Below are 19151 nucleotides of genomic sequence, written 5' to 3'. Positions count from 1 at the left end.
ATTCTCTTCTTCTTTGGTGTTTTTTGACGACGACCAGACTATCAGTCGGCGCAACATCGCCCCCTATTTTTTTTTTAAGTAAGCTGGGGGTGTAACCAATGTAAAAACGGCAAATTCTGTGAAATAACTGTGTAAAATAACAGAAGATGAAAGCGTATTTGTTCATTCTTAACTTCAATATAAATTATTTGCACAACCTTAATTTGCCTTATTTTTATTTACATGTATTTATTTGTCTACCATGTCTGATTAACAGAAGTGAACAGGAAGGGGGGGGAGTATTTTGCCACGAGAAAACCGTTTAGGCCAAATACATCCTTGCCAAATGATCATTGCTTCTCAACAATATTTACTGTCTCTATAACTCTCCTTGTTACCCACACTCAGCATCATTTTCTTCTTGAAGACCAATTATAGATGAACCAAGCAAATTATAACCCTCTCCAACATTCAAAAGTGTATCCCTTCCTTCCTTCCCTCCCTCAGCTCCTCAAGTAAGGTTCTATCTCTATTTATATCTCTAGTCATTAAATAACAGCTCACAAGTATGTAGAGTCAGAGTCAGTCTGAATAATTGTTTCTGCTATCCTCAGTAGCTCGCAGTCCTATAAATAGAGCCAGGCCTGGTGCTGCATTAGTAGGAGAGGGACTGATTAGAATGAATTTGCTGTGTGAATAAGGTTCTTAGACCTTCTGTAAAAATAACTACTCCTGATTACCTTGGTTTGCTAAAACACTGGGCTGCATGCAACTAAACAAAGACTTACACATTACCTGTCTGATGATTACACCTTCGAAATAGTTCACAGGAAAGAACCCCTCTATGAATCTAAAGAGATATAAGTAACTCAGCAACACACTTATCTGAAAATATTGTCTAGGCCTGGATCTTACATAGACCAAGTGAAAATGGTAGGTTTATTATAAAACAAATGATTTGTCAGTGTTTTTCCCATTCAACAATTTGTGAATGAAGGTTTGTGTTAACTAATTCATAATTCCTTATTCATTCAGTGGTTTGGGAAGAGAGAGAGAGGGCATGAAGGAGAAGATGAGACTGGAGTGAGAGTCATAGGCTTTTTAAAGACAATGCCTTGAATTAATTGCATCCAATGAGCAATGGAGTCAGATTAGAGTCTTGTGACAGTACTTCCAATTAAGCCTGACAGACTGCACTGGGGAAAGCAAATGTGATTAAACTGAATTTCACATTGTGACACTGCATTGTATTACACTGCAGGCCATGTAGAAAGAGTTTAGCCCACTAGCATACATTGTTATATTCCAGATATAGAATGGTGAAGCATGGTGATCATAAGCGTGAACATTGTATCAGCGACTTCATGAATAACCCAAACCAAATTGATGCACATTGTCATTCTATCAAGCTGGTGCTGGCATTGTAATTTTGGGTAAGAACTAGGTGATTCGCTTTCAACTTATTTGGGAGAGGGGAGGAGCTGCTGCTAATGCTGTTGGTGGTGGCATGGCGCTTTAGGCCTAGCTAGTATTGATTGACTTCCTTCATATTGTACCTTTGGGAGATTGCGAGAGGTACAGAGGCACTTAGGATATTAAACAAGATGTGAACTTTAGTGGGCTAAACCTTTTAGTGATGCCATTAATTAAACTGGCATTGTGTACATGGGCACTGTCTGGCAGCTGAGGCAGACAGCGTGGGCATGCAGGGTAGCCTGGCAGGTTCACTTTCAGAGAAAAACTAGAGCCAATGAATGATGCAATGGCATTAACATTATATTCCCATAGGAGCAAACTTGTCATGAGAGTTTTTCTCAAAATACTCCATTACTGTTGACCTTGACAGTATTTTCAATAGCATGAGGTCCAATTATTGAGGTCCAGCCGTATTCATCGACCTGACCAAGGCTTTCGACTGTCAATCCCTGCATTCTTAACAACAGACTCAAAAGCCATGGTTTCTCAAATGACTGCCTCGCCTGGTTCACCAACTACTTCTCAGATGGAGTTCAGTGTGTCAAATCGGAGGGCCTGTTGTCCGGACCTCTGGCAGTCTCTATGGGGGTGCCACAGTGTTCAGTTCTTGGGCCAACTCTTTTCTCTGTATACATCAATGATGTTGCTCTTGCTGCTGGTGATTCTCTGATCCACCTCTACGCAGACGACACCATTCTGTATACTTCTAGCCCTTCTTTGGACTCTGTGTTAGCAAACCTCCAGACGGGCTTCAATGCCATACAACACACCTTATATGGCCTCCAACTGCTCTTAAACGCAAGCAAAACTAAATGCATGCTCTTCAACCGATCGCTACCAGCACCTGCCCGCCCATCCAGCATCACTACTCTGGACGGTTCTGACTTAGAATATGTGGATATCTACAAATATTTAGGTGTCTGGTTAGACTGTAAACTCTCCTTCCAGACTCACAATAAGCATCTTCAATCCAAAATTAAATCTAGAATCGGCTTCCTATTTTGCAACAAAGCATCCTTCACTCATGCTGCCAAACATACCCTCGTAAAACGGACTATCCTACCGATCCTTAATGTCATTTACAAAATCGCCTCCAACACTCTACTCAGCAAATTGGATGCAGTCTATCACAGTGCCATCCGTTTTGTCACCAAAGCCCCATATACTACTCACCACTGCGAACTGTATACTCTCCTTGGCTGGCCCTCGCTTCATATTCGTCGCCAAACCCACTGGCTCCAGGTCATATATAAGTATTTTCTAGGTAAAGCCACACCTTATCTCAGCTCACTGGTTACCATAGCAGCACCCACCCGAAAGCACGCGCTCCAGCAGGTATATTTCACTGGTCACCCCCAAAGCCAACTCCTCTGGCCACCTTTCCTTCCAGTTCTCTGCTGCAAATGACTGGAACGAATTGGAAAAATCACTGAAGCTGGAGTCTTATATCTCCCTCACTAACTTTAAGCATCAGTTGTCAGAGCAGCTTACCGATCTTTGCACCTACATAGCCCATCTGTTAATAGCCCATCTAACTACCTCATCCCCATATTGTTATTTATTTTTTTGCTCCTTTGCACCCCAGTATCTCTACTAGCATATTCATCTTCTGCACATCTATCACTCCAGTGTTTATTTGCTAAATTGTAATTATGTTGCCACTGTGGCCTATTTATTGCCTTACCTCCCTAATCTTACTACATTTGCACACACTGTATATAGATTCTTCTATTGTGTTAGTGACTGTACGTTTGCTTATCCCATGTGTAACTCTGTGTTGCTTCGCACTGCTTTGTTCTATCTTGGCCAGGTCGCAGTTGTAAGTGAGAACTTGTTCTCAACTGGCCTACCTGGTTAAATAAAGGTGAAATAAAAAATAAAAAAATACATTTTTAGAGAATTGAGTATTCATTCTACTGGAGTACACAAACAAAGTTTTCACATTTGGCCATAAACTTTCACCAGCTCATGAATACACTGGGAAATCTATACATCACTTCCTTCCCAAAGACTTTTCCTGCCTTTGAGCTCCATAGCAAAAGCCACTCCAGAATCACACTAACATACTGTATCTTACATCAAATGTAGGCATGGATATTGCCTGGGGGTATCATGTTAAAATGATAATTATCCCTATTCGGCTTGAAGGACATGAAAAATAACGTGTTGTGTGGCATACCAACCAGAATTTTTACCAACATTTTTACTGAGTGTAGTAATATAAATAACATTTTCAATATACTGTATGATCATTTCCCTCAAAGTAATAGAAACTGGAACCTGCTCCTTCTCCAAGACAATGAACAATCAATATAGCTCCAAGGAACATAGTATCTGAGACATTCAATCATAGTTTCTGCCATTACAGCAGCCAATAGCAACCGTATTTGTCTAAACCTATGAAAAAATAAATGTAGTTTCTGCCATTGAAAAAATAAAGAATTTATTTGAAAACACGAAATGCTCAGAACCAAACATGTTTTATGTGCTATTAATGGCTGTTTCAAAATCTATTAACACCCATCCACGGGAGGTTAACTTGTCATAAAACCTAGATCAATATTTTACAATTAAATAAGGTTGTTTGTCACTGTATCATTTTATAATGGATTTTCCATATATTGTCCTCCATGTTAGCGAAATATATTTCTGACATTGGAGAATGTGAGGTACTATATTCCTGATGTATGACGAATGACTAAAATCCCTGTATGAACCTGAAGGATTTGTTTTTAATTCTGTACAGTGGACTCAATTACTCGGTTTACTCCAATGGCTTCATGGGCACACTTGCACACTTCCTTACGTATCTTCTCACGTTGTGCCTACATGATCTTCTCACGTTGTGCCTACATTATCTTCTCATGTTGTGCCTACATTATCTTCTTACGTTGTGTCTACATGATCTTCTCATGTTGTGCCTACATTATCTTCTCACGTGGTGTCTACATTATCTTCTCATGTTGTGCCTACATTATCTTCTTACGTTGTGTCTACATGATCTTCTCACGTTGTGCCTACATTATCTTCTTACGTTGTGTCTACAGTACCACCCTGTCAGGCTTTCACACTTCACACACTTGTTGTTTGCAAGTGTGTTTCAGCTCATTGTCAATAGTAAATCAAGCAAGGTAATCTGGAAAAACCTGAAATGCTGAAAAGCTCCAATCGTCAAGATAAGGATTATAGCATCTCCTTTTCAACATGTCTCAATTGAATAGTACAAGTATCTTGGTGCAGTACTGGGAACATAGTCTACTGGCACATGTCAGATTTATAGTCACTCTTAAAACGACTATTTTTCCTACGAGTTCATTTGGATTACCTGTCATATAGCAAGGTGACTGTTGAGCGACCCTCTGTCTCAGACCAGCTAATTGCAGAGAGACATACACGGTTGTGCGAGTTTGATGGTCGACTATGGGTAACGTTATGAGGTACTTCACATGAAAGATAGATCACGTCAGTTGTCTGTGATGTCCTTGAGCTGCTTATGGTGGGTAATCATTACCACTCATAAAAAGGAAATACGATGTCTTAATGGACATTCTATGTCTGGTTCTCTCTTGCAATTAAAATGAAAAAACATCAAGAAAAACCATAGGTCCATTCATACTTTAAGGTGTACCTTGCTGCTCTCTATTCCAAGTGGTCTTTTTTGTTGTAAAAAATGCCATGGTATGTATATTTAAATAATTGCTGACCTTAGCTTCTTTATGGTCTACCAAGGACACCAAGGGCTCCTAAGAGAAAGAGTTTTACAATTGAGGAAAAGTGATTCACAAAACGTTTTCACAATATTGTAAGATTTTGTTGTAATACCCATGATTTGGTTTCAGTATCCTAAAAGGAAACCATATCAAAACATACATGATTATTTACCTGTAGTTGTAATCTGTAGTCTGTAGGAAAATCAATGTCATGTAAGAGCCCTCAGTTCTACGCTGTATTCCCTACAGGCTGTATGTAGTTATTGCTTATCACAATTTCTGTACACCTCAGCAGATTTATCATTAGTGCAGTCAGTGTATTCTAACAGAGAGACTTGGGCCTTCAGTGCCAATCACTTATTTGATTATAAAGCAGTCAAGTTGAGTCAGCTGCTTTGTTCCATTTGATGGGGTCTTATACTGTAATGGATATAACATTAAAGTATTATCCTTTGCTTTTTGTTTCACCAGTAATAAGAAGGTATATGTTTTCATACTTCTCAGATTTTTCAATATTATTGCGCTCTATGTTTTATCACACACAAGTCACATCCTCCCATGGTGCCACATTCAGTCGGCAAAGTAAACAAACAAAGCAAAAGTGATTACCAGTAATAGATTGGATCTCGATCTTGATGTTAAACTGAGTTAGATCATTTGGTTCAGTGAGAAGATCTAAAGTGCCCTTCATTCATTCTTGGAGATGATGTTGCCATGTTTTTTTTTTTTTTTTATCTCAAGAGGAACATAGCTAGAGAAAAAAAACAGAATTAAATACAAATCCTACATTTAGGTTTTACTTAATTTACTAAGTGCTACGTTATGTCAAACTCTCGTCTTAAAGATGGATTTTCAATAAATCTGTATGTGGTTAAGATGACAGAAAGCTCCACATATCACAATATGTGGCAGAGCTTATTACAGCCTGAGGAGTTATCGATCTGCCATTTTGTTTGATATTTCACAGTTCCTTATGGCACTCATGCCCTGAAAGATGCCCAATACAAGCCTGGCTGATGCGGCCCATGTGATCACAGCGCAGGGATAGCTGTGACAAACTGGTCTGGAAAGGAGGCCATTTGTTAACGCAGAATTCGCTCAGAAATTGTGCAATAGGTTTGATTGGTTCTCTCAAATGTTCGTTTTTTTCCTCCTCGGGGGTTGAGATTTTAAAATCCAACCTTTGTAATGGAAGGGGGCGGTGCTCGGGTGCTGTGTGTGGCTGTGGGTGTTTGAGTGAGAAAGATACAGAGGATAGCCAAAAGCAAAAACCCCATCATTATCAACGCATTGTGCCGACAACATCACAGAGCCATTCCAGACTAGGTAGGTGTTAGCCAGACTAGCCAAATACTACTTTCAAACCAAACAATCATTATGCACATGTCTAGTGAGGCATGTTTGCTGCTGAAGTGTAGCAAAGGTACCTCACACCACATATCCTTACTTGTAACAAACACCAGAATCCACTTACGATTGACAAAAGCATGTCAATCTATTCAAATATGATTGAATTGTCAATTTGTTGGTAGAACTGATCGATTTAACACTGGTTTGATGATGTCAACGTGAAAGGTTATGAGGTTCATAAGCTGATCCTTTGAGTGGTGGCTGGGAAAAAGATTAGTGGCAAGAATTATTGCTAATTCCTGTACACATTTCCCATAAAATCCTCTTTTGTTAGTTGTTCAGTGCTGACACTCCATGTTGTTCTCTCTAATGGGCCATTTAAAGGGCCCTAAATTCCCCCGATGAGAGAGTGGTTTTGACCGAAACAGAATTACATAATTTATTTGAATGTTTGTAAAATTGCGTTATTTTTGTTTTTTTGTAATGACATTGTCTAGTAGTTGCTTGCATTGTAAAAGAGGATGAGAGTAATTTTATCCTGCAGCTCCATGTTAGAACTCCACACAAACACAATTTCAACCACATTTCTAGTGATATCCAATTTCCAACAGTTAACTCAACGTTAGCATCTAGACTAAATAGATCAACAACTTATGTGGTTGTTGGGCTGGGTTATCACATTTACCAGTAAAGACAAATATTTTTTTCAAATGTAAATACACTGATTATCCAACAAACCTTGTTGTGGATTTGCAAAATTATTGCCTCGGGTTGCCTTGTAACTGTTGCAAAAGGCTTATCGAGAACAATCTGGAACCTATGGTGACCTTTTTTCCCCTTCAGCAGTAGAGAATGTGACTGACTCAACTAGATATCTACAGTAAAGGGGAAATAAAATTACCCCATGAATGAGCTTTGTGTGGAGGATTTATTTATTATAACAATCTTCACTTTCCTCCTATTTCTATTCTCCCTAAAATACAAGGATCTGAGCATAATACATCTCTTGTTAAAGAGAACCGCAACAGTAAAGTCGTTAGCACAATATGTTTTCTCATACAATACATATACCATTACATCATGGAAGGGCCATGACCACAGGTGTCAGTCAGAAAGGAGAAAAGGTTTGCTGAAAGTTTTTTCTGTCTAAATTGTTTTACTTTGGTGAAAGCATTATATTTCCTGCTCTAGAACATGAGACAAGACTCAACAGAGGAATGAGGTGTGGAATACTTGCTATACTATAGCTGAGTAAAAATCCTGTGGTTGTGAGTTTTGTGTGTGTGTGAGTGTGAGGAACTTGTGTCAACGTTGGCACATTTGAATAGGTTGCTCATCATTATGGTTCTTGTCAAGCTTATTAGCGTCATTTCCATGATTTTGTATACTTTTGGATGGGGGAAGTAGGTCTAAGTGGTGGTAAATCTGAACTATTGATATTTTTGTGTTGACAGTGAAAACACATACACATACATTTGTATAGCGTGATTGCACGAGAAGTCGATATAACACCGAACAAGCTCAATATGCATCACACCAAAATCAATGAACACAAATGTTATTTATATAGCACTTTTAACAACAACGATTGTCACAGAGTGCTTTACAACAACTCGGCCCAGACCCCAACGAGCAAGCAGCAGTTATGTGGCAAGGTGAAGATGGAAGGAGCCTTCTTTAGGTGTACAGAGTAGGAGGTTGGAGTGACAAACTGAGTATAAAGTTGATATCGGAAGTTTACGTACACTTAGGTTGGAGTCATTAAAACTAGTTTTTCAACCACTCCACAAATTTCTTGTTAACAAACTATAGTTTTGGCAAGTCAGTTAGGACATCTACTATGTGCTTGACACAAATCATTTTTCCAAAAATTGTTTACAGACAGATTGTTTCACTTATAATTCACTGTATCATAATTCCAGTGGGTCAGAAGTGTACATACACTACGTTGACTGTGCCTTTAAACAGCTTGGAAAGTTCCAGAAGATTATGTCATGGTTTTAGAAGCTTCTGATAGGCAAATTGACATCATTTGAGTTAATTTGAGGTGTACCTGTGGATGTATTTCAAGGCTCATCTTCTATCTCAGTGCCTATTTGCTTGACATCATGGGAAAATCAAAAGAAATCAGCCAAGATTGTAGACCTCCGCAAGTCTGGTACATCCTTGGGAGCAATTTCCAAACGCCTGAAGGTGCCATGTTCATCTGTACAAACAATAGTACGCAAGTATAAACACCATGGGACCACGCAGCCGTCATACCGATCAGGAAGGAGACGCGTTCTGTCCCCTAGAGATGAATGTACTTTGGTGCGAAAAGTGCAAATCAATCCCAGAACAACAACAAAGGACCTTGTGAAGATGCTGAAGGAAACAGGTACCAAAGTATCTATATTCACAGTAAAACGTGTCCTATATCGACGTAACCTGACAGGCTGCTCAGCAAGGAAGAAGCCACTTCTCCAAAACCACCATAAAAAGCCAGACTACGGTTTACAACTCCACATGGGGACAAAGATCATACTTTTTGGAGAAATGTCCTCTGGTCTGATGAACAAAAATAGCCTGTTTGGCTATAATGACCATTGTTATGTTTGGAGGAAAAAGTAAGCCGAGGAATACCATCCCAACCGTGAAGCACGGTGTGGCAGCATCATGTTGTGGGGTTGCTTTGCTGCAAGAAGGACTGCTGCAGTTAGTTTCAGAGTGGGTGGCAAGGAATAAGTTAGTCCTAAATATTTAAAAACTAAAAGCACTGTATTTGGGACAAATCATTCACTAAACCCTAAACCTCAACTAAGATGGGGAGAAGTCTGTCCATAATAAAGCGCTGCTCTACCTTCTTAACAGCACTATCAACAAGACATGGTCCTACCGGCCCTAGTTTTGTCGCACCTGGACTACTATTCAGTCGTGTGGTCAGGTGCCACAAAAAGGGACTTGGGAAAATGGCAATTGGCTCAGAACAGGGCAGCCCGGCTGGCCCTTGGCTGTACACAGAGAGGAGAGCTAACATTAATAATATGCATGTCATTCTCTCTTGGCTCAAAGTGGAGAAGAGATTGACTTCATCACTACTTGTATTTATATCAACAACTGTAATATCTTATGTTTCACTGAGTCATGGCTGAACGACGACATGGATAAAATACAACTGCCTCCGGTAAGTCAAGGGAGGCTGTCTGTGTATATTTGTAAACAACAGCTGGTGCACGAAATCTAATATTAAGGAAGTCTCAAGGTTTTGCTCGCCTGTGGTAGAGTATCTCATGATAAGCTGTAGACCACACTATTACCAAGAGAGTTTTCATCTATATTTTTCGTAACTGTCTATTTACCACCACAAACCAATGCAGGCACTAAGTCAGCACTCAATGAGCTGTATAAGGCCATAAGCAAACAGGAAAAAGCTTATCCAGTGGTGGCGCTCCTAGTGGCCGGGGACTTTAATGCAGGGAAACTTAAATCTGTCTTACCTCATTTCTACCAGCATGTTAAATGCGCAACCAGAGGGAACAATCTCTAGACCACCTTTACTCTACACACAGAGAAATGTAAAAAACTCTCCCTCGCCTTCCATTTGGCAAATCGGACCACAATTCTATCATCCTGATTCCTGCTTACAAGCAAACACTAAAGCAGGAAGCACCAGTGAGTCTATTTGTCATGTATTGTCATATTATGTCTTGTTCCTGTTCTTTCTCTTCACTTCGTCTCCCTCTGCTGGTCGTATTAGGTTACCTTCTCTTCCTCTCCTTCTCCCAGCTGTTCCTCATCTTCTCTAAACTACCTCGTTCACCCTTTTCCCACCTGTTCCTTTTTTCCCTCTGATTAGGTCTCTATTTCTCTCTCTGTTCCTGCTTCTGTCTTTGTCAGATTCTCGTTTGAGTTTCTCATGCCAGAATCAAACTATCGTCTCGTTTGCTTCACCCTTGTCCCGTCCTGTCGGAATCTGTCTGTTCATCTGATGCTACGTGTGATCAGGTACCTCTGTCCTCTACGACCCGCGCCTACCCAGAGAGACCAGCAGTCTGTCGCCGCTAACCCAGCTATTCTCCTCTGCTGCTAAGAAGGGGACTCTACCCAGCTATTCTCCTCTGCTGCTAGAAGGGGGACTCTTCTGTAAATATCAGAAGGACTTTATGATTCATTTATCGCCCTCTCTGCGGGTTGTCTATTTTGCCATTATATACATCTGAAGAGGATCTATGTCTTCCCTGTGTTTTGACATTAAAGGACTCTGTTTTTGTTAAACCGCTTTTGGGTCCTCACTCACGTGCATAACAGAAGAATCTGACCAAGAATGGACCCAGCGACTTCGGATCCTCTCCACTCAGCCGTCGAGATCCAGGGAGCGATGCTAGGCAGACACGAGCAGGAATTGTCTGCTGCTCGACATGCCGTTGAGACCCTGGCCGCCCAAGTCTCCGACCTCACAGAACAGATTCACCATCTCCGCCTCGATCCACCGGCCACTTCCAGGGCTTTCGAATCTCCGGAGCCCAGAATCAATAACCCGCCGTGTTACTCTGGGGAGCCCACTGAATGCCGCTCGTTCCTCACCCAGTGTGATATTGTGTTTTCTCTCCAGCCCAACACTTACTCCAGGAGCACAGCTCGTATCGCCTACGTCATATCTCTCCTTACTGGACGGGCTCGTGAGTGGGGCACGGCAATCTGGGAGGCGAGGGCTGAGTGTACTAACCAGTATCAGGACTTTAAGGAGGAGATGATACGGGTTTTTGATCGTTCTGTTTTTGGGGAGGAAGCTTCCAGGGTCCTGTCTTCCCTATGTCAAGGTAATCGATCCATAACAGATTACTCTATTGAGTTTCGCACTCTTGCTGCCTCCAGTGACTGGAACGAGCCGGCTTTGCTCGCTCGTTTTCTGGAGGGTCTCCGCGCGGAGGTAAAGGATGAGATTCTCTCCCGGGAGGTTCCTTCCAGCGTGGATTCCTTGATTGAACTCGCTATTCGCATAGAGCGACGGGTTGATCTTCGTCACCGAGCTCGTGGAAAGGAGCTCGCGTTCTCCGTTGCCCCCCTCTCCGCATCACTACCATCTTCCTCCGCCGGCTCGGGTGCTGAGCCTATGCAGCTGGGGGGTATCCGCATCTCGACTAAGGAGAGGGAACGGAGAATCACCAACCGCCTCTGTCTCTATTGCGGTTCCGCTGGTCATTTTGTCACTTCATGTCCAGTAAAAGCCAGAGCTCATCAGTAAGCGGAGGGCTACTGGTGAGCGCTACTACTCTGGTCTCTCCTTCAAGATCCTGCACTACCTTGTCGGTCCATCTACGCTGGACCGGTTCGTCAGCTTCCTGCAGTGCCTTGATAGACTCTGGGGCGGAGGGCTGTTTTATGGACGAGACCTGGGCTCGGGAACATGACATTCCTCTCAGACAGTTAAGGGAGCCCACGGCCTTGTTCGCTTTGGATGGTAGTTCTCTCCCCAGGATTCAGCGTGAGACGCTACCTTTAACCCTCACTGTCTCTGGTAATCATAGCGAAACCCTTTCTTTTTTAATTTTTCGTTCACCTTTTACACCTGTTGTTTTGGGCCATCCCTGGCTAGTTTGTCATAATCCTTCTATTAATTGGTCTAGTAATTCTATCCTCTCCTGGAACGTCTCTTGTCATGTGAAATGTTTAATGTCTGCTATCCCTCCTGTTTCCTCTGTCTCTTCTTCACAGGAGGAGCCTGGTGATTTGACGGGGGTGCCGGAGGAATATCACGATCTGCGCACGGTGTTCAGTCGGTCCAGGGCCACCTCTCTTCCTCCGCACTGGTCGTATGATTGTAGTATTGATCTCCTTCCGGGAACCACTCCCCCCCGGGGTAGACTATACTCTCTGTCGGCTCCCGAACGTAAGGCTCTCGAAGATTATTTGTCTGTAGCTCTTGACGCCGGTACCATAGTCCCCTCCTCCTCTCCCGCCGGAGCGGGGTTTTTTTTTGTTAAGAAGAAGGACGGGTCCCTGCGCCCCTGCATAGATTATCGAGGGCTGAATGACATAACAGTGAAGAATCGTTATCCGCTCCCTCTTATGTCTTCAGCCTTCGAGATCCTGCAGGGAGCCAGGTTTTTCACTAAGTTGGACCTTTGTAACGCTTACCATCTCGTGCGCATCAGGGAGGGGGACGAGTGGAAAACGGCGTTTAACACTCCGTTAGGACACTTTGAATACCGGGTTCTTCCTTTCGGCCTCGCTAACGTTCCAGCTGTCTTTCAGGCATTAGTCAATGACGTCCTGAGAGACGTGCTGAACATCTTTGTTTTCGTTTACCTTGACGATATCCTGATTTTTTTCACCGTCACTCCAGATTCATGTTCAGCACGTTCGACGTGTCCTCTAGCGCCTTTTAGAGAATTGTCTTTTTGTGAAGGCTGAGAAGTGCACTTTTTATGCCTCCTCCGTCACATTTCTCGGTTCTGTTATTTCCGCTGAAGGCAATAAGATGGATCCCGCTAAGGTCCAAGCTGTCATTGATTGGCCCGTTCCTAAGTCACGCGTCGAGCTGCAGCGCTTTCTCGGCTTCGCAAATTTCTATCGTCGTTTCATCCGTAATTTCGGTCAGGTGGCAGCTCCTCTCACAGCCCTTACTTCTGTCAAGACGTGCTTTAAGTGGTCCGTTTCCGCCCAGGGAGCTTTTGATCTCCTCAAGAATCGTTTTATATCCGCTCCTATCCTTGTTACACCTGACGTCTCTAGACAGTTCGTTGTCGAGGTTGACGCGTCAGAGGTGGGCGTGGGAGCCATTCTTTCTCAGCGCTCCCTCTCTGACGACAAGATCCACCCTTGCGCGTATTTTTCTCATCGCCTGTCGCCGTCGGAACGTAACTATGATGTGGGAAACCGCGAACTGCTCGCCATCCGCTTAGCCCTAGGCGAATGGCGACAGTGGTTGGAGGGGGCGACCGTTCCTTTTGTCGTTTGGACTGACCATAGGAACCTTGAGTACATCCGTTCTGCCAAACGACTTAATGCGCGTCAGGCTCGTTGGGCGCTGTTTTTCGCTCGTTTCGAGTTCGTCATTTCTTATCGTCCGGGCTCTAAGAACACCAAGCCTGATGCTTTATCTCGTCTCTTCAGTTCTTCAGTAGCCTCCACTGACCCCGAGGGGATTCTCCCTGAGGGGCGTGTTGTCGGGTTGACTGTCTGGGGAATTGAGAGGCAGGTAAAGCAAGCACTCACTCACACTCCGTCGCCGCGCACTTGTCCTAGGAACCTTCTTTTCGTTCCCGTTCCTACTCGTCTGGCCGTTCTTCAGTGGGCTCACTCTGCCAAGTTAGCCGGCCACCCCGGCGTTCGAGGTACGCTTGCTTCCATTCGCCAGCGTTTTTGGTGGCCCACTCGGGAGCATGACACGCGTCGTTTCGTGGCTGCTTGTTCGGTCTGCGCGCAGACTAAGTCCGGTAACTCCCCTCCTGCCGGCCGTCTCAGACCGCTTCCCATTCCCTCTCGACCGTGGTCTCACATCGCCTTAGATTTTATCACCGGACTGCCTTCGTCAGCGGGGAAGACTGTTATTCTTACGGTTGTCGATAGGTTCTCTAAGGCGGCTCATTTTATTCCCCTCGCTAAGCTCCCTTCTGCTAAAGAGACGGCACAAATCATCATCGAGAATGTTTTCAGAATTCATGGCCTTCCGTCAGACGTCGTTTCGGACAGGGGTCCGCAATTCACGTCTCAATTTTGGAGGGAGTTTTGCCGTTTGATTGGGGCTTCCGTCAGTCTCTCTTCCGGCTTTCACCCCCAGTCTAACGGTCAAGCAGAACGGGCCAATCAGACTATTGGTCGCATCTTACGCAGTCTTTCTTTTCGTAACCCTGCGTCTTGGTCAGAACAGCTCCCCTGGGCAGAATACGCCCACAACTCGCTTCCTTCGTCTGCGACCGGGCTATCTCCTTTTCAGAGTAGCCTCGGGTACCAGCCTCCGCTGTTCTCGTCTCAGTTCGCCGAGTCCAGCGTCCCCTCCGCTCAGGCTTTTGTCCAACGTTGCGAGCGAACCTGGAAGAGGGTCAGGTCTGCACTTTGTCGTTATAGGGCGCAGACTGTGAGAGCCGCTAATAAGCATAGAACTAAGAGTCCTAGATATTGTCGCGGTCAGAGAGTTTGGCTCTCCACTCAGAACCTTCCCCTTAAGACAGCTTCTCGCAAGTTGACCCCGCGGTTCATTGGTCCGTTTCGTATTTCTCAGATCATTAATCCTGTCGCAGTGCGACTTCTTCTTCCGCGATATCTTCGTCGCGTCCACCCGGTCTTCCATGTCTCCTGTGTTAAGCCCGTTCTTCGCGCCCCCGCTCGTCTTCCCCCCCCCCATCCTTGTCGAGGGCGCACCTATCTACAGGGTCCGTAAGATTTTGGACATGCGTCCTCGGGGCCGTGGTCATCAGTACCTAGTGGATTGGGAGGGGTACGGTCCTGAGGAAAGGAGTTGGGTTCCCTCTCGGGACGTGCTGGACCGTTCGCTGATCGATGATTTCCTCCGTTGCCGCCAGGTTTCCTCCTCGAGTGCGCCAGGAGGCGCTCGGTGAGTGGGGGGGTACTGTCATGTATTGTCATATTATGTCTTGTTACTGTTCTTTCTCTTCACTTCGTCTCCCTCTGCTGGTCGTATTAGGTTACCTTCTCTTCCTCTCCTTCTCCCAGCTGTTCCTCATCTTCTCTAAACTACCTCGTTCACCCTTTTCCCACCTGTTCCTTTTTTCCCTCTGATTATGTCTCTATTTCTCTCTCTGTTCCTGCTTCTGTCTTTGTCAGATTCTCGTTTGAGTTTCTCATGCCAGAACCAAACTATCGTCTCGTTTGCTTCACCTTTGTCCCGTCCTGTCGGAATCTGTCTGTTCATCTGATGCTACGTGTGATCAGGTACCTCTGTCCTCTACGACCCGCGCCTACCCAGAGAGACCAGCAGTCTGTCGCCGCTAACCCAGCTATTCTCCTCTGCTGCTAAGAAGGGGACTACCCAGCTATTCTCCTCTGCTGCTAGAAGGGGGACTCTTCTGTAAATATCAGAAGGACTTTATGATTAATTTATCGCCCTCTCTGCGGGTTGTCTATTTTGCCATTATATACATCTGAAGAGGATCTATGTCTTCCCTGTGTTTTGACATTAAAGGACTCTGTTTTTGTTAAACCGCTTTTGCGTCCTCACTCACGTGCATAACACTATTAATAAAGAAGTGGTCAGATGACGCAGATACTAAGCTACAGGACTGTTTTGCTAGCACAGACTGGAATATGTTCTGGGATTCTTCCGATGGCATTGAGGAGTACATCACATCAGTCTCTGGCTTCATCAATAAGTGCATCGATGACGTCATGCCCACAGTGAACGTATGTCCATACCCCAACCAGAAGCCATGGATTACACGCAACATCCGCACTGAGCTAAAGGGTAGAGCTGCCGCTTTCAAGTAGTAGGACTCTAACCTGGCCGCTTAAAAGAAATCTCATTATGCCCTCAGACAAACCATCAAACAGGCAAAGCCTCAGTACAGGACTAAGATTGAATCGTATTACACCGTCTCAGATGCTAGTTGGATGTGGCAGGGCTTGCAAACTATTACAGACTACAAAGGCAAGCATAGCCGCAAGCTGCCCAGTGACATGAGCCTACCAGACGAGCTAAATTACTTCTATGCTCGCTTCAAGGCAAGCAACACTGAAGCATGCATGAGAGCGTCAGCTGTTCCGGATGTCTCCGTAGCCAATGTGAGTAAGACCTTTAAACAGGTCAACATTCACAAGGTTGCAGGGCCAGATGGATTACCAGGACGTGTACTCCGAGCATGCGCTGACCAACTGGCAAGTGTCTTTACTGATATTTTCAACCTCTCCCTAACTGAGTCTGTAATATCAACATGTTTCAAGCAGACCACCATAGCCCAAGAACACAAAGATAACCTGCCTAAATGACTTCTGACCCGTAGCACGCACGTTATCCCAGAAACCCTAGACCCACTCCAATTTGCATACCGCCCCAACAGATCCACAGATGATGCAATCTCTATTGCACTCCACACTGTCCTTTCCCACCTGGACAAAAGGAACACCTATGTGAGAATGCTATCCATTGACTACAACTCAGAGTTCAACACCATAGTGACCTCCAAGCTCATCACTTAGCTATGGAGCCTCCCTCTGCAACTGGATCCTGGACTTCCTGACGGGCCGCCCCCCAGGTGGTATGGGTAGGTAACAACACATCTGCCACATTGATCCTCAAAAAGGGAGCCCATCAGTTGTGCATGCTCAGTACTCTCCTGTACTCCCTGTTCACCCATGACAGCACTGCCAGGCAAGACTCCAACATCATCATTAAGTTTGCAGATGACACAACAATGGTAGGCCTGATCACTGACAATGATGAGACAGCCTATAGGGAGGCGGTCAGAGACCTGGCCGTGTGGTGCCAGTATAACAGCCTCTCCCTCAACATGATCAAGACAAATGAGATGATAGTGGACTACAGGAAAAGGAGGACCGAGCACGCCCTCATTCTGATCGCTGGGTCTGTAGTGGAGCAGGTTGAGAGCTTCAAGTTCCGACCGCAAGGCATTACAGAGGGTAGTGCGTATGGCCCAGTACATCACTGGGGCCAAGCTTCCTGGCATCCTGGACCTCTATACCAGGCGATGTCAAGGAAGGTCCTAAAAATTGTCAAAGACTCCAGCCACCCTAGTCATAGACTGTTCTCTCTGCTACCTCACAGCAAGCGGTACCGGAGCACCAAGTCTAGGTCCAGAAGGCTTCTTAACAGCTTCTAACCCCAAGGCATAAGACTCCTGAACAGCTAATCAATTGGCTATCCAGACTATTTGCATTGTCCCCCCCTCCCCCTCACCTCACCCCCTCTTTTATGCTGCTGCTACTCTCTGGCTATTATCTATGCATAGTCACTTTAACTCTACCTACATGTACATATTACCTCAATTACCTCGACTAACCTGTGCCCCCACACATTGACTCTGTAACGGTACCCCCTGTATGTAGCCTCGCTACTGTTATTTTACTGCTAATCTTTAACTATTTGTTACATGGAACTCTATTCCACATCAAGTAACTGACCAAAGTAATACATTAGATTATTAAACAGATAAAAATACACCTTATGGAACTACGGGGACCTTAAAGCAACACAAACATAAGCACAGACACATGCATACACACACATGATAACATACGCACTCTACACACACATACACATGGGTTTTGTATTGTATGAGTTAGTGGTGGTGTAGGGGCCTGAGAGCACACAATGTGTTGTGAAATCTGTGAATGTATTATAACGTTTTTAAAATTGTATAACTGCCTTAATGTTTCTAGACCCAGGAAAAGTAGCTGCTGCCTTAGCTAATGTGGATCCATAATAAATACAACTACAAAACTGTTTGAAGCCTGAAATGTGGCAAAAGGTCACAAAGTTCAAGGGGGCCGAATACTTTCGCAAGGCACTGTATATGGGCCTAGCTCGTGGTTAGCTCAGGATAACTGGTGCCAGTCTCCCTCAACTCCTATGATGGTATGTCCTTTCATAGGAGTCGAGGGAGAATGGCAACAACAGAGGAGGGTTCACAACTGTACTTGTGTCGCATGACACACTTTTATTCTGAGGTCTTGTCTGACAAGCTGTGAAAATAGCAAGTGAACACTGAACAAAATTATTTTTGGAGGTCGCTAAACCATTGCAATCACATTTCTGGACATGTTATGTTGCCCACCTTTGCTCCTTCTGGTAGTTCCCGGCATCCCTTCATGATCAGGGGATCAGTCTGGCACCCAACTGTGCACTTGGTCGAACAGAAAAACAGGGTCAACAATTGTCATCGTCCCTCAATTATTAACATAGCTCGAGAAATAAGGTAATCTCATCTGGAAGTTAATTCTAGGCTTTACAGATGTAGACTGACTGGCTCCAGATTGGATTATAATCAGGCCGATGACACCGTTACACTATGCAACCAACTGTGACGTAATTCTCTGTGACCCTGGGTTGGTTTGTACGGAGGTCCAGACGGACACATGAATAAATAAATACATTCCCTTGTTATGTTGAGATCACAACTTATTTATCTCATGATCACTGCATAACAAAAGTTATTTTGTCGAGATCCCAAGATCATTTTCTTGTGACCACGACATTATAAAAGTTGTTTTATCGAGATCACGAGATAATCAAAAGTACCACACATTTCATTAATTTGTTCAGCTGCACAATAACCACCTCATTAAGGAGCCCTGTGGCTGCGTTGCAATGTTCTCTTGGGCATATAAGCCCTGAACGAAGCCCGAGAGTCAACCCTGTCTCCCAGGCTGCCCCCAAGACCACAGCCAATCACATGCAAGGAACAACGCAGCTAACTTGGTTAGTCTTGTGAGCTAGCTAGGTAGCTCTGTAGTCTTGTTAGCTTGCATAACTGAAATGTGTGTAATTATAAGGGACACCATGTTTTGTAGATAATATTTACATTTACTGTGGGTGAGCTCCATTTCTGAAAGGCTGATCAGATTCAATTTCAGCCTCAGTTGCTGATAAGTCAGGGTGCTGCCTTGTAGGCTGTATTATATAGGTAAGGCTCCTTGTAGGCAGATTAGCTGTCAACGTGCTTTATAGGCAGATGCATATCT

This window comes from Oncorhynchus clarkii, chromosome 28 (assembly GCF_045791955.1).
Source record: "Oncorhynchus clarkii lewisi isolate Uvic-CL-2024 chromosome 28, UVic_Ocla_1.0, whole genome shotgun sequence".
Taxonomy (NCBI): domain Eukaryota; kingdom Metazoa; phylum Chordata; class Actinopteri; order Salmoniformes; family Salmonidae; genus Oncorhynchus; species Oncorhynchus clarkii.
The sequence above is the reverse complement of the archived record's forward strand: the minus strand, read 5'-3'. Positions refer to the sequence as shown.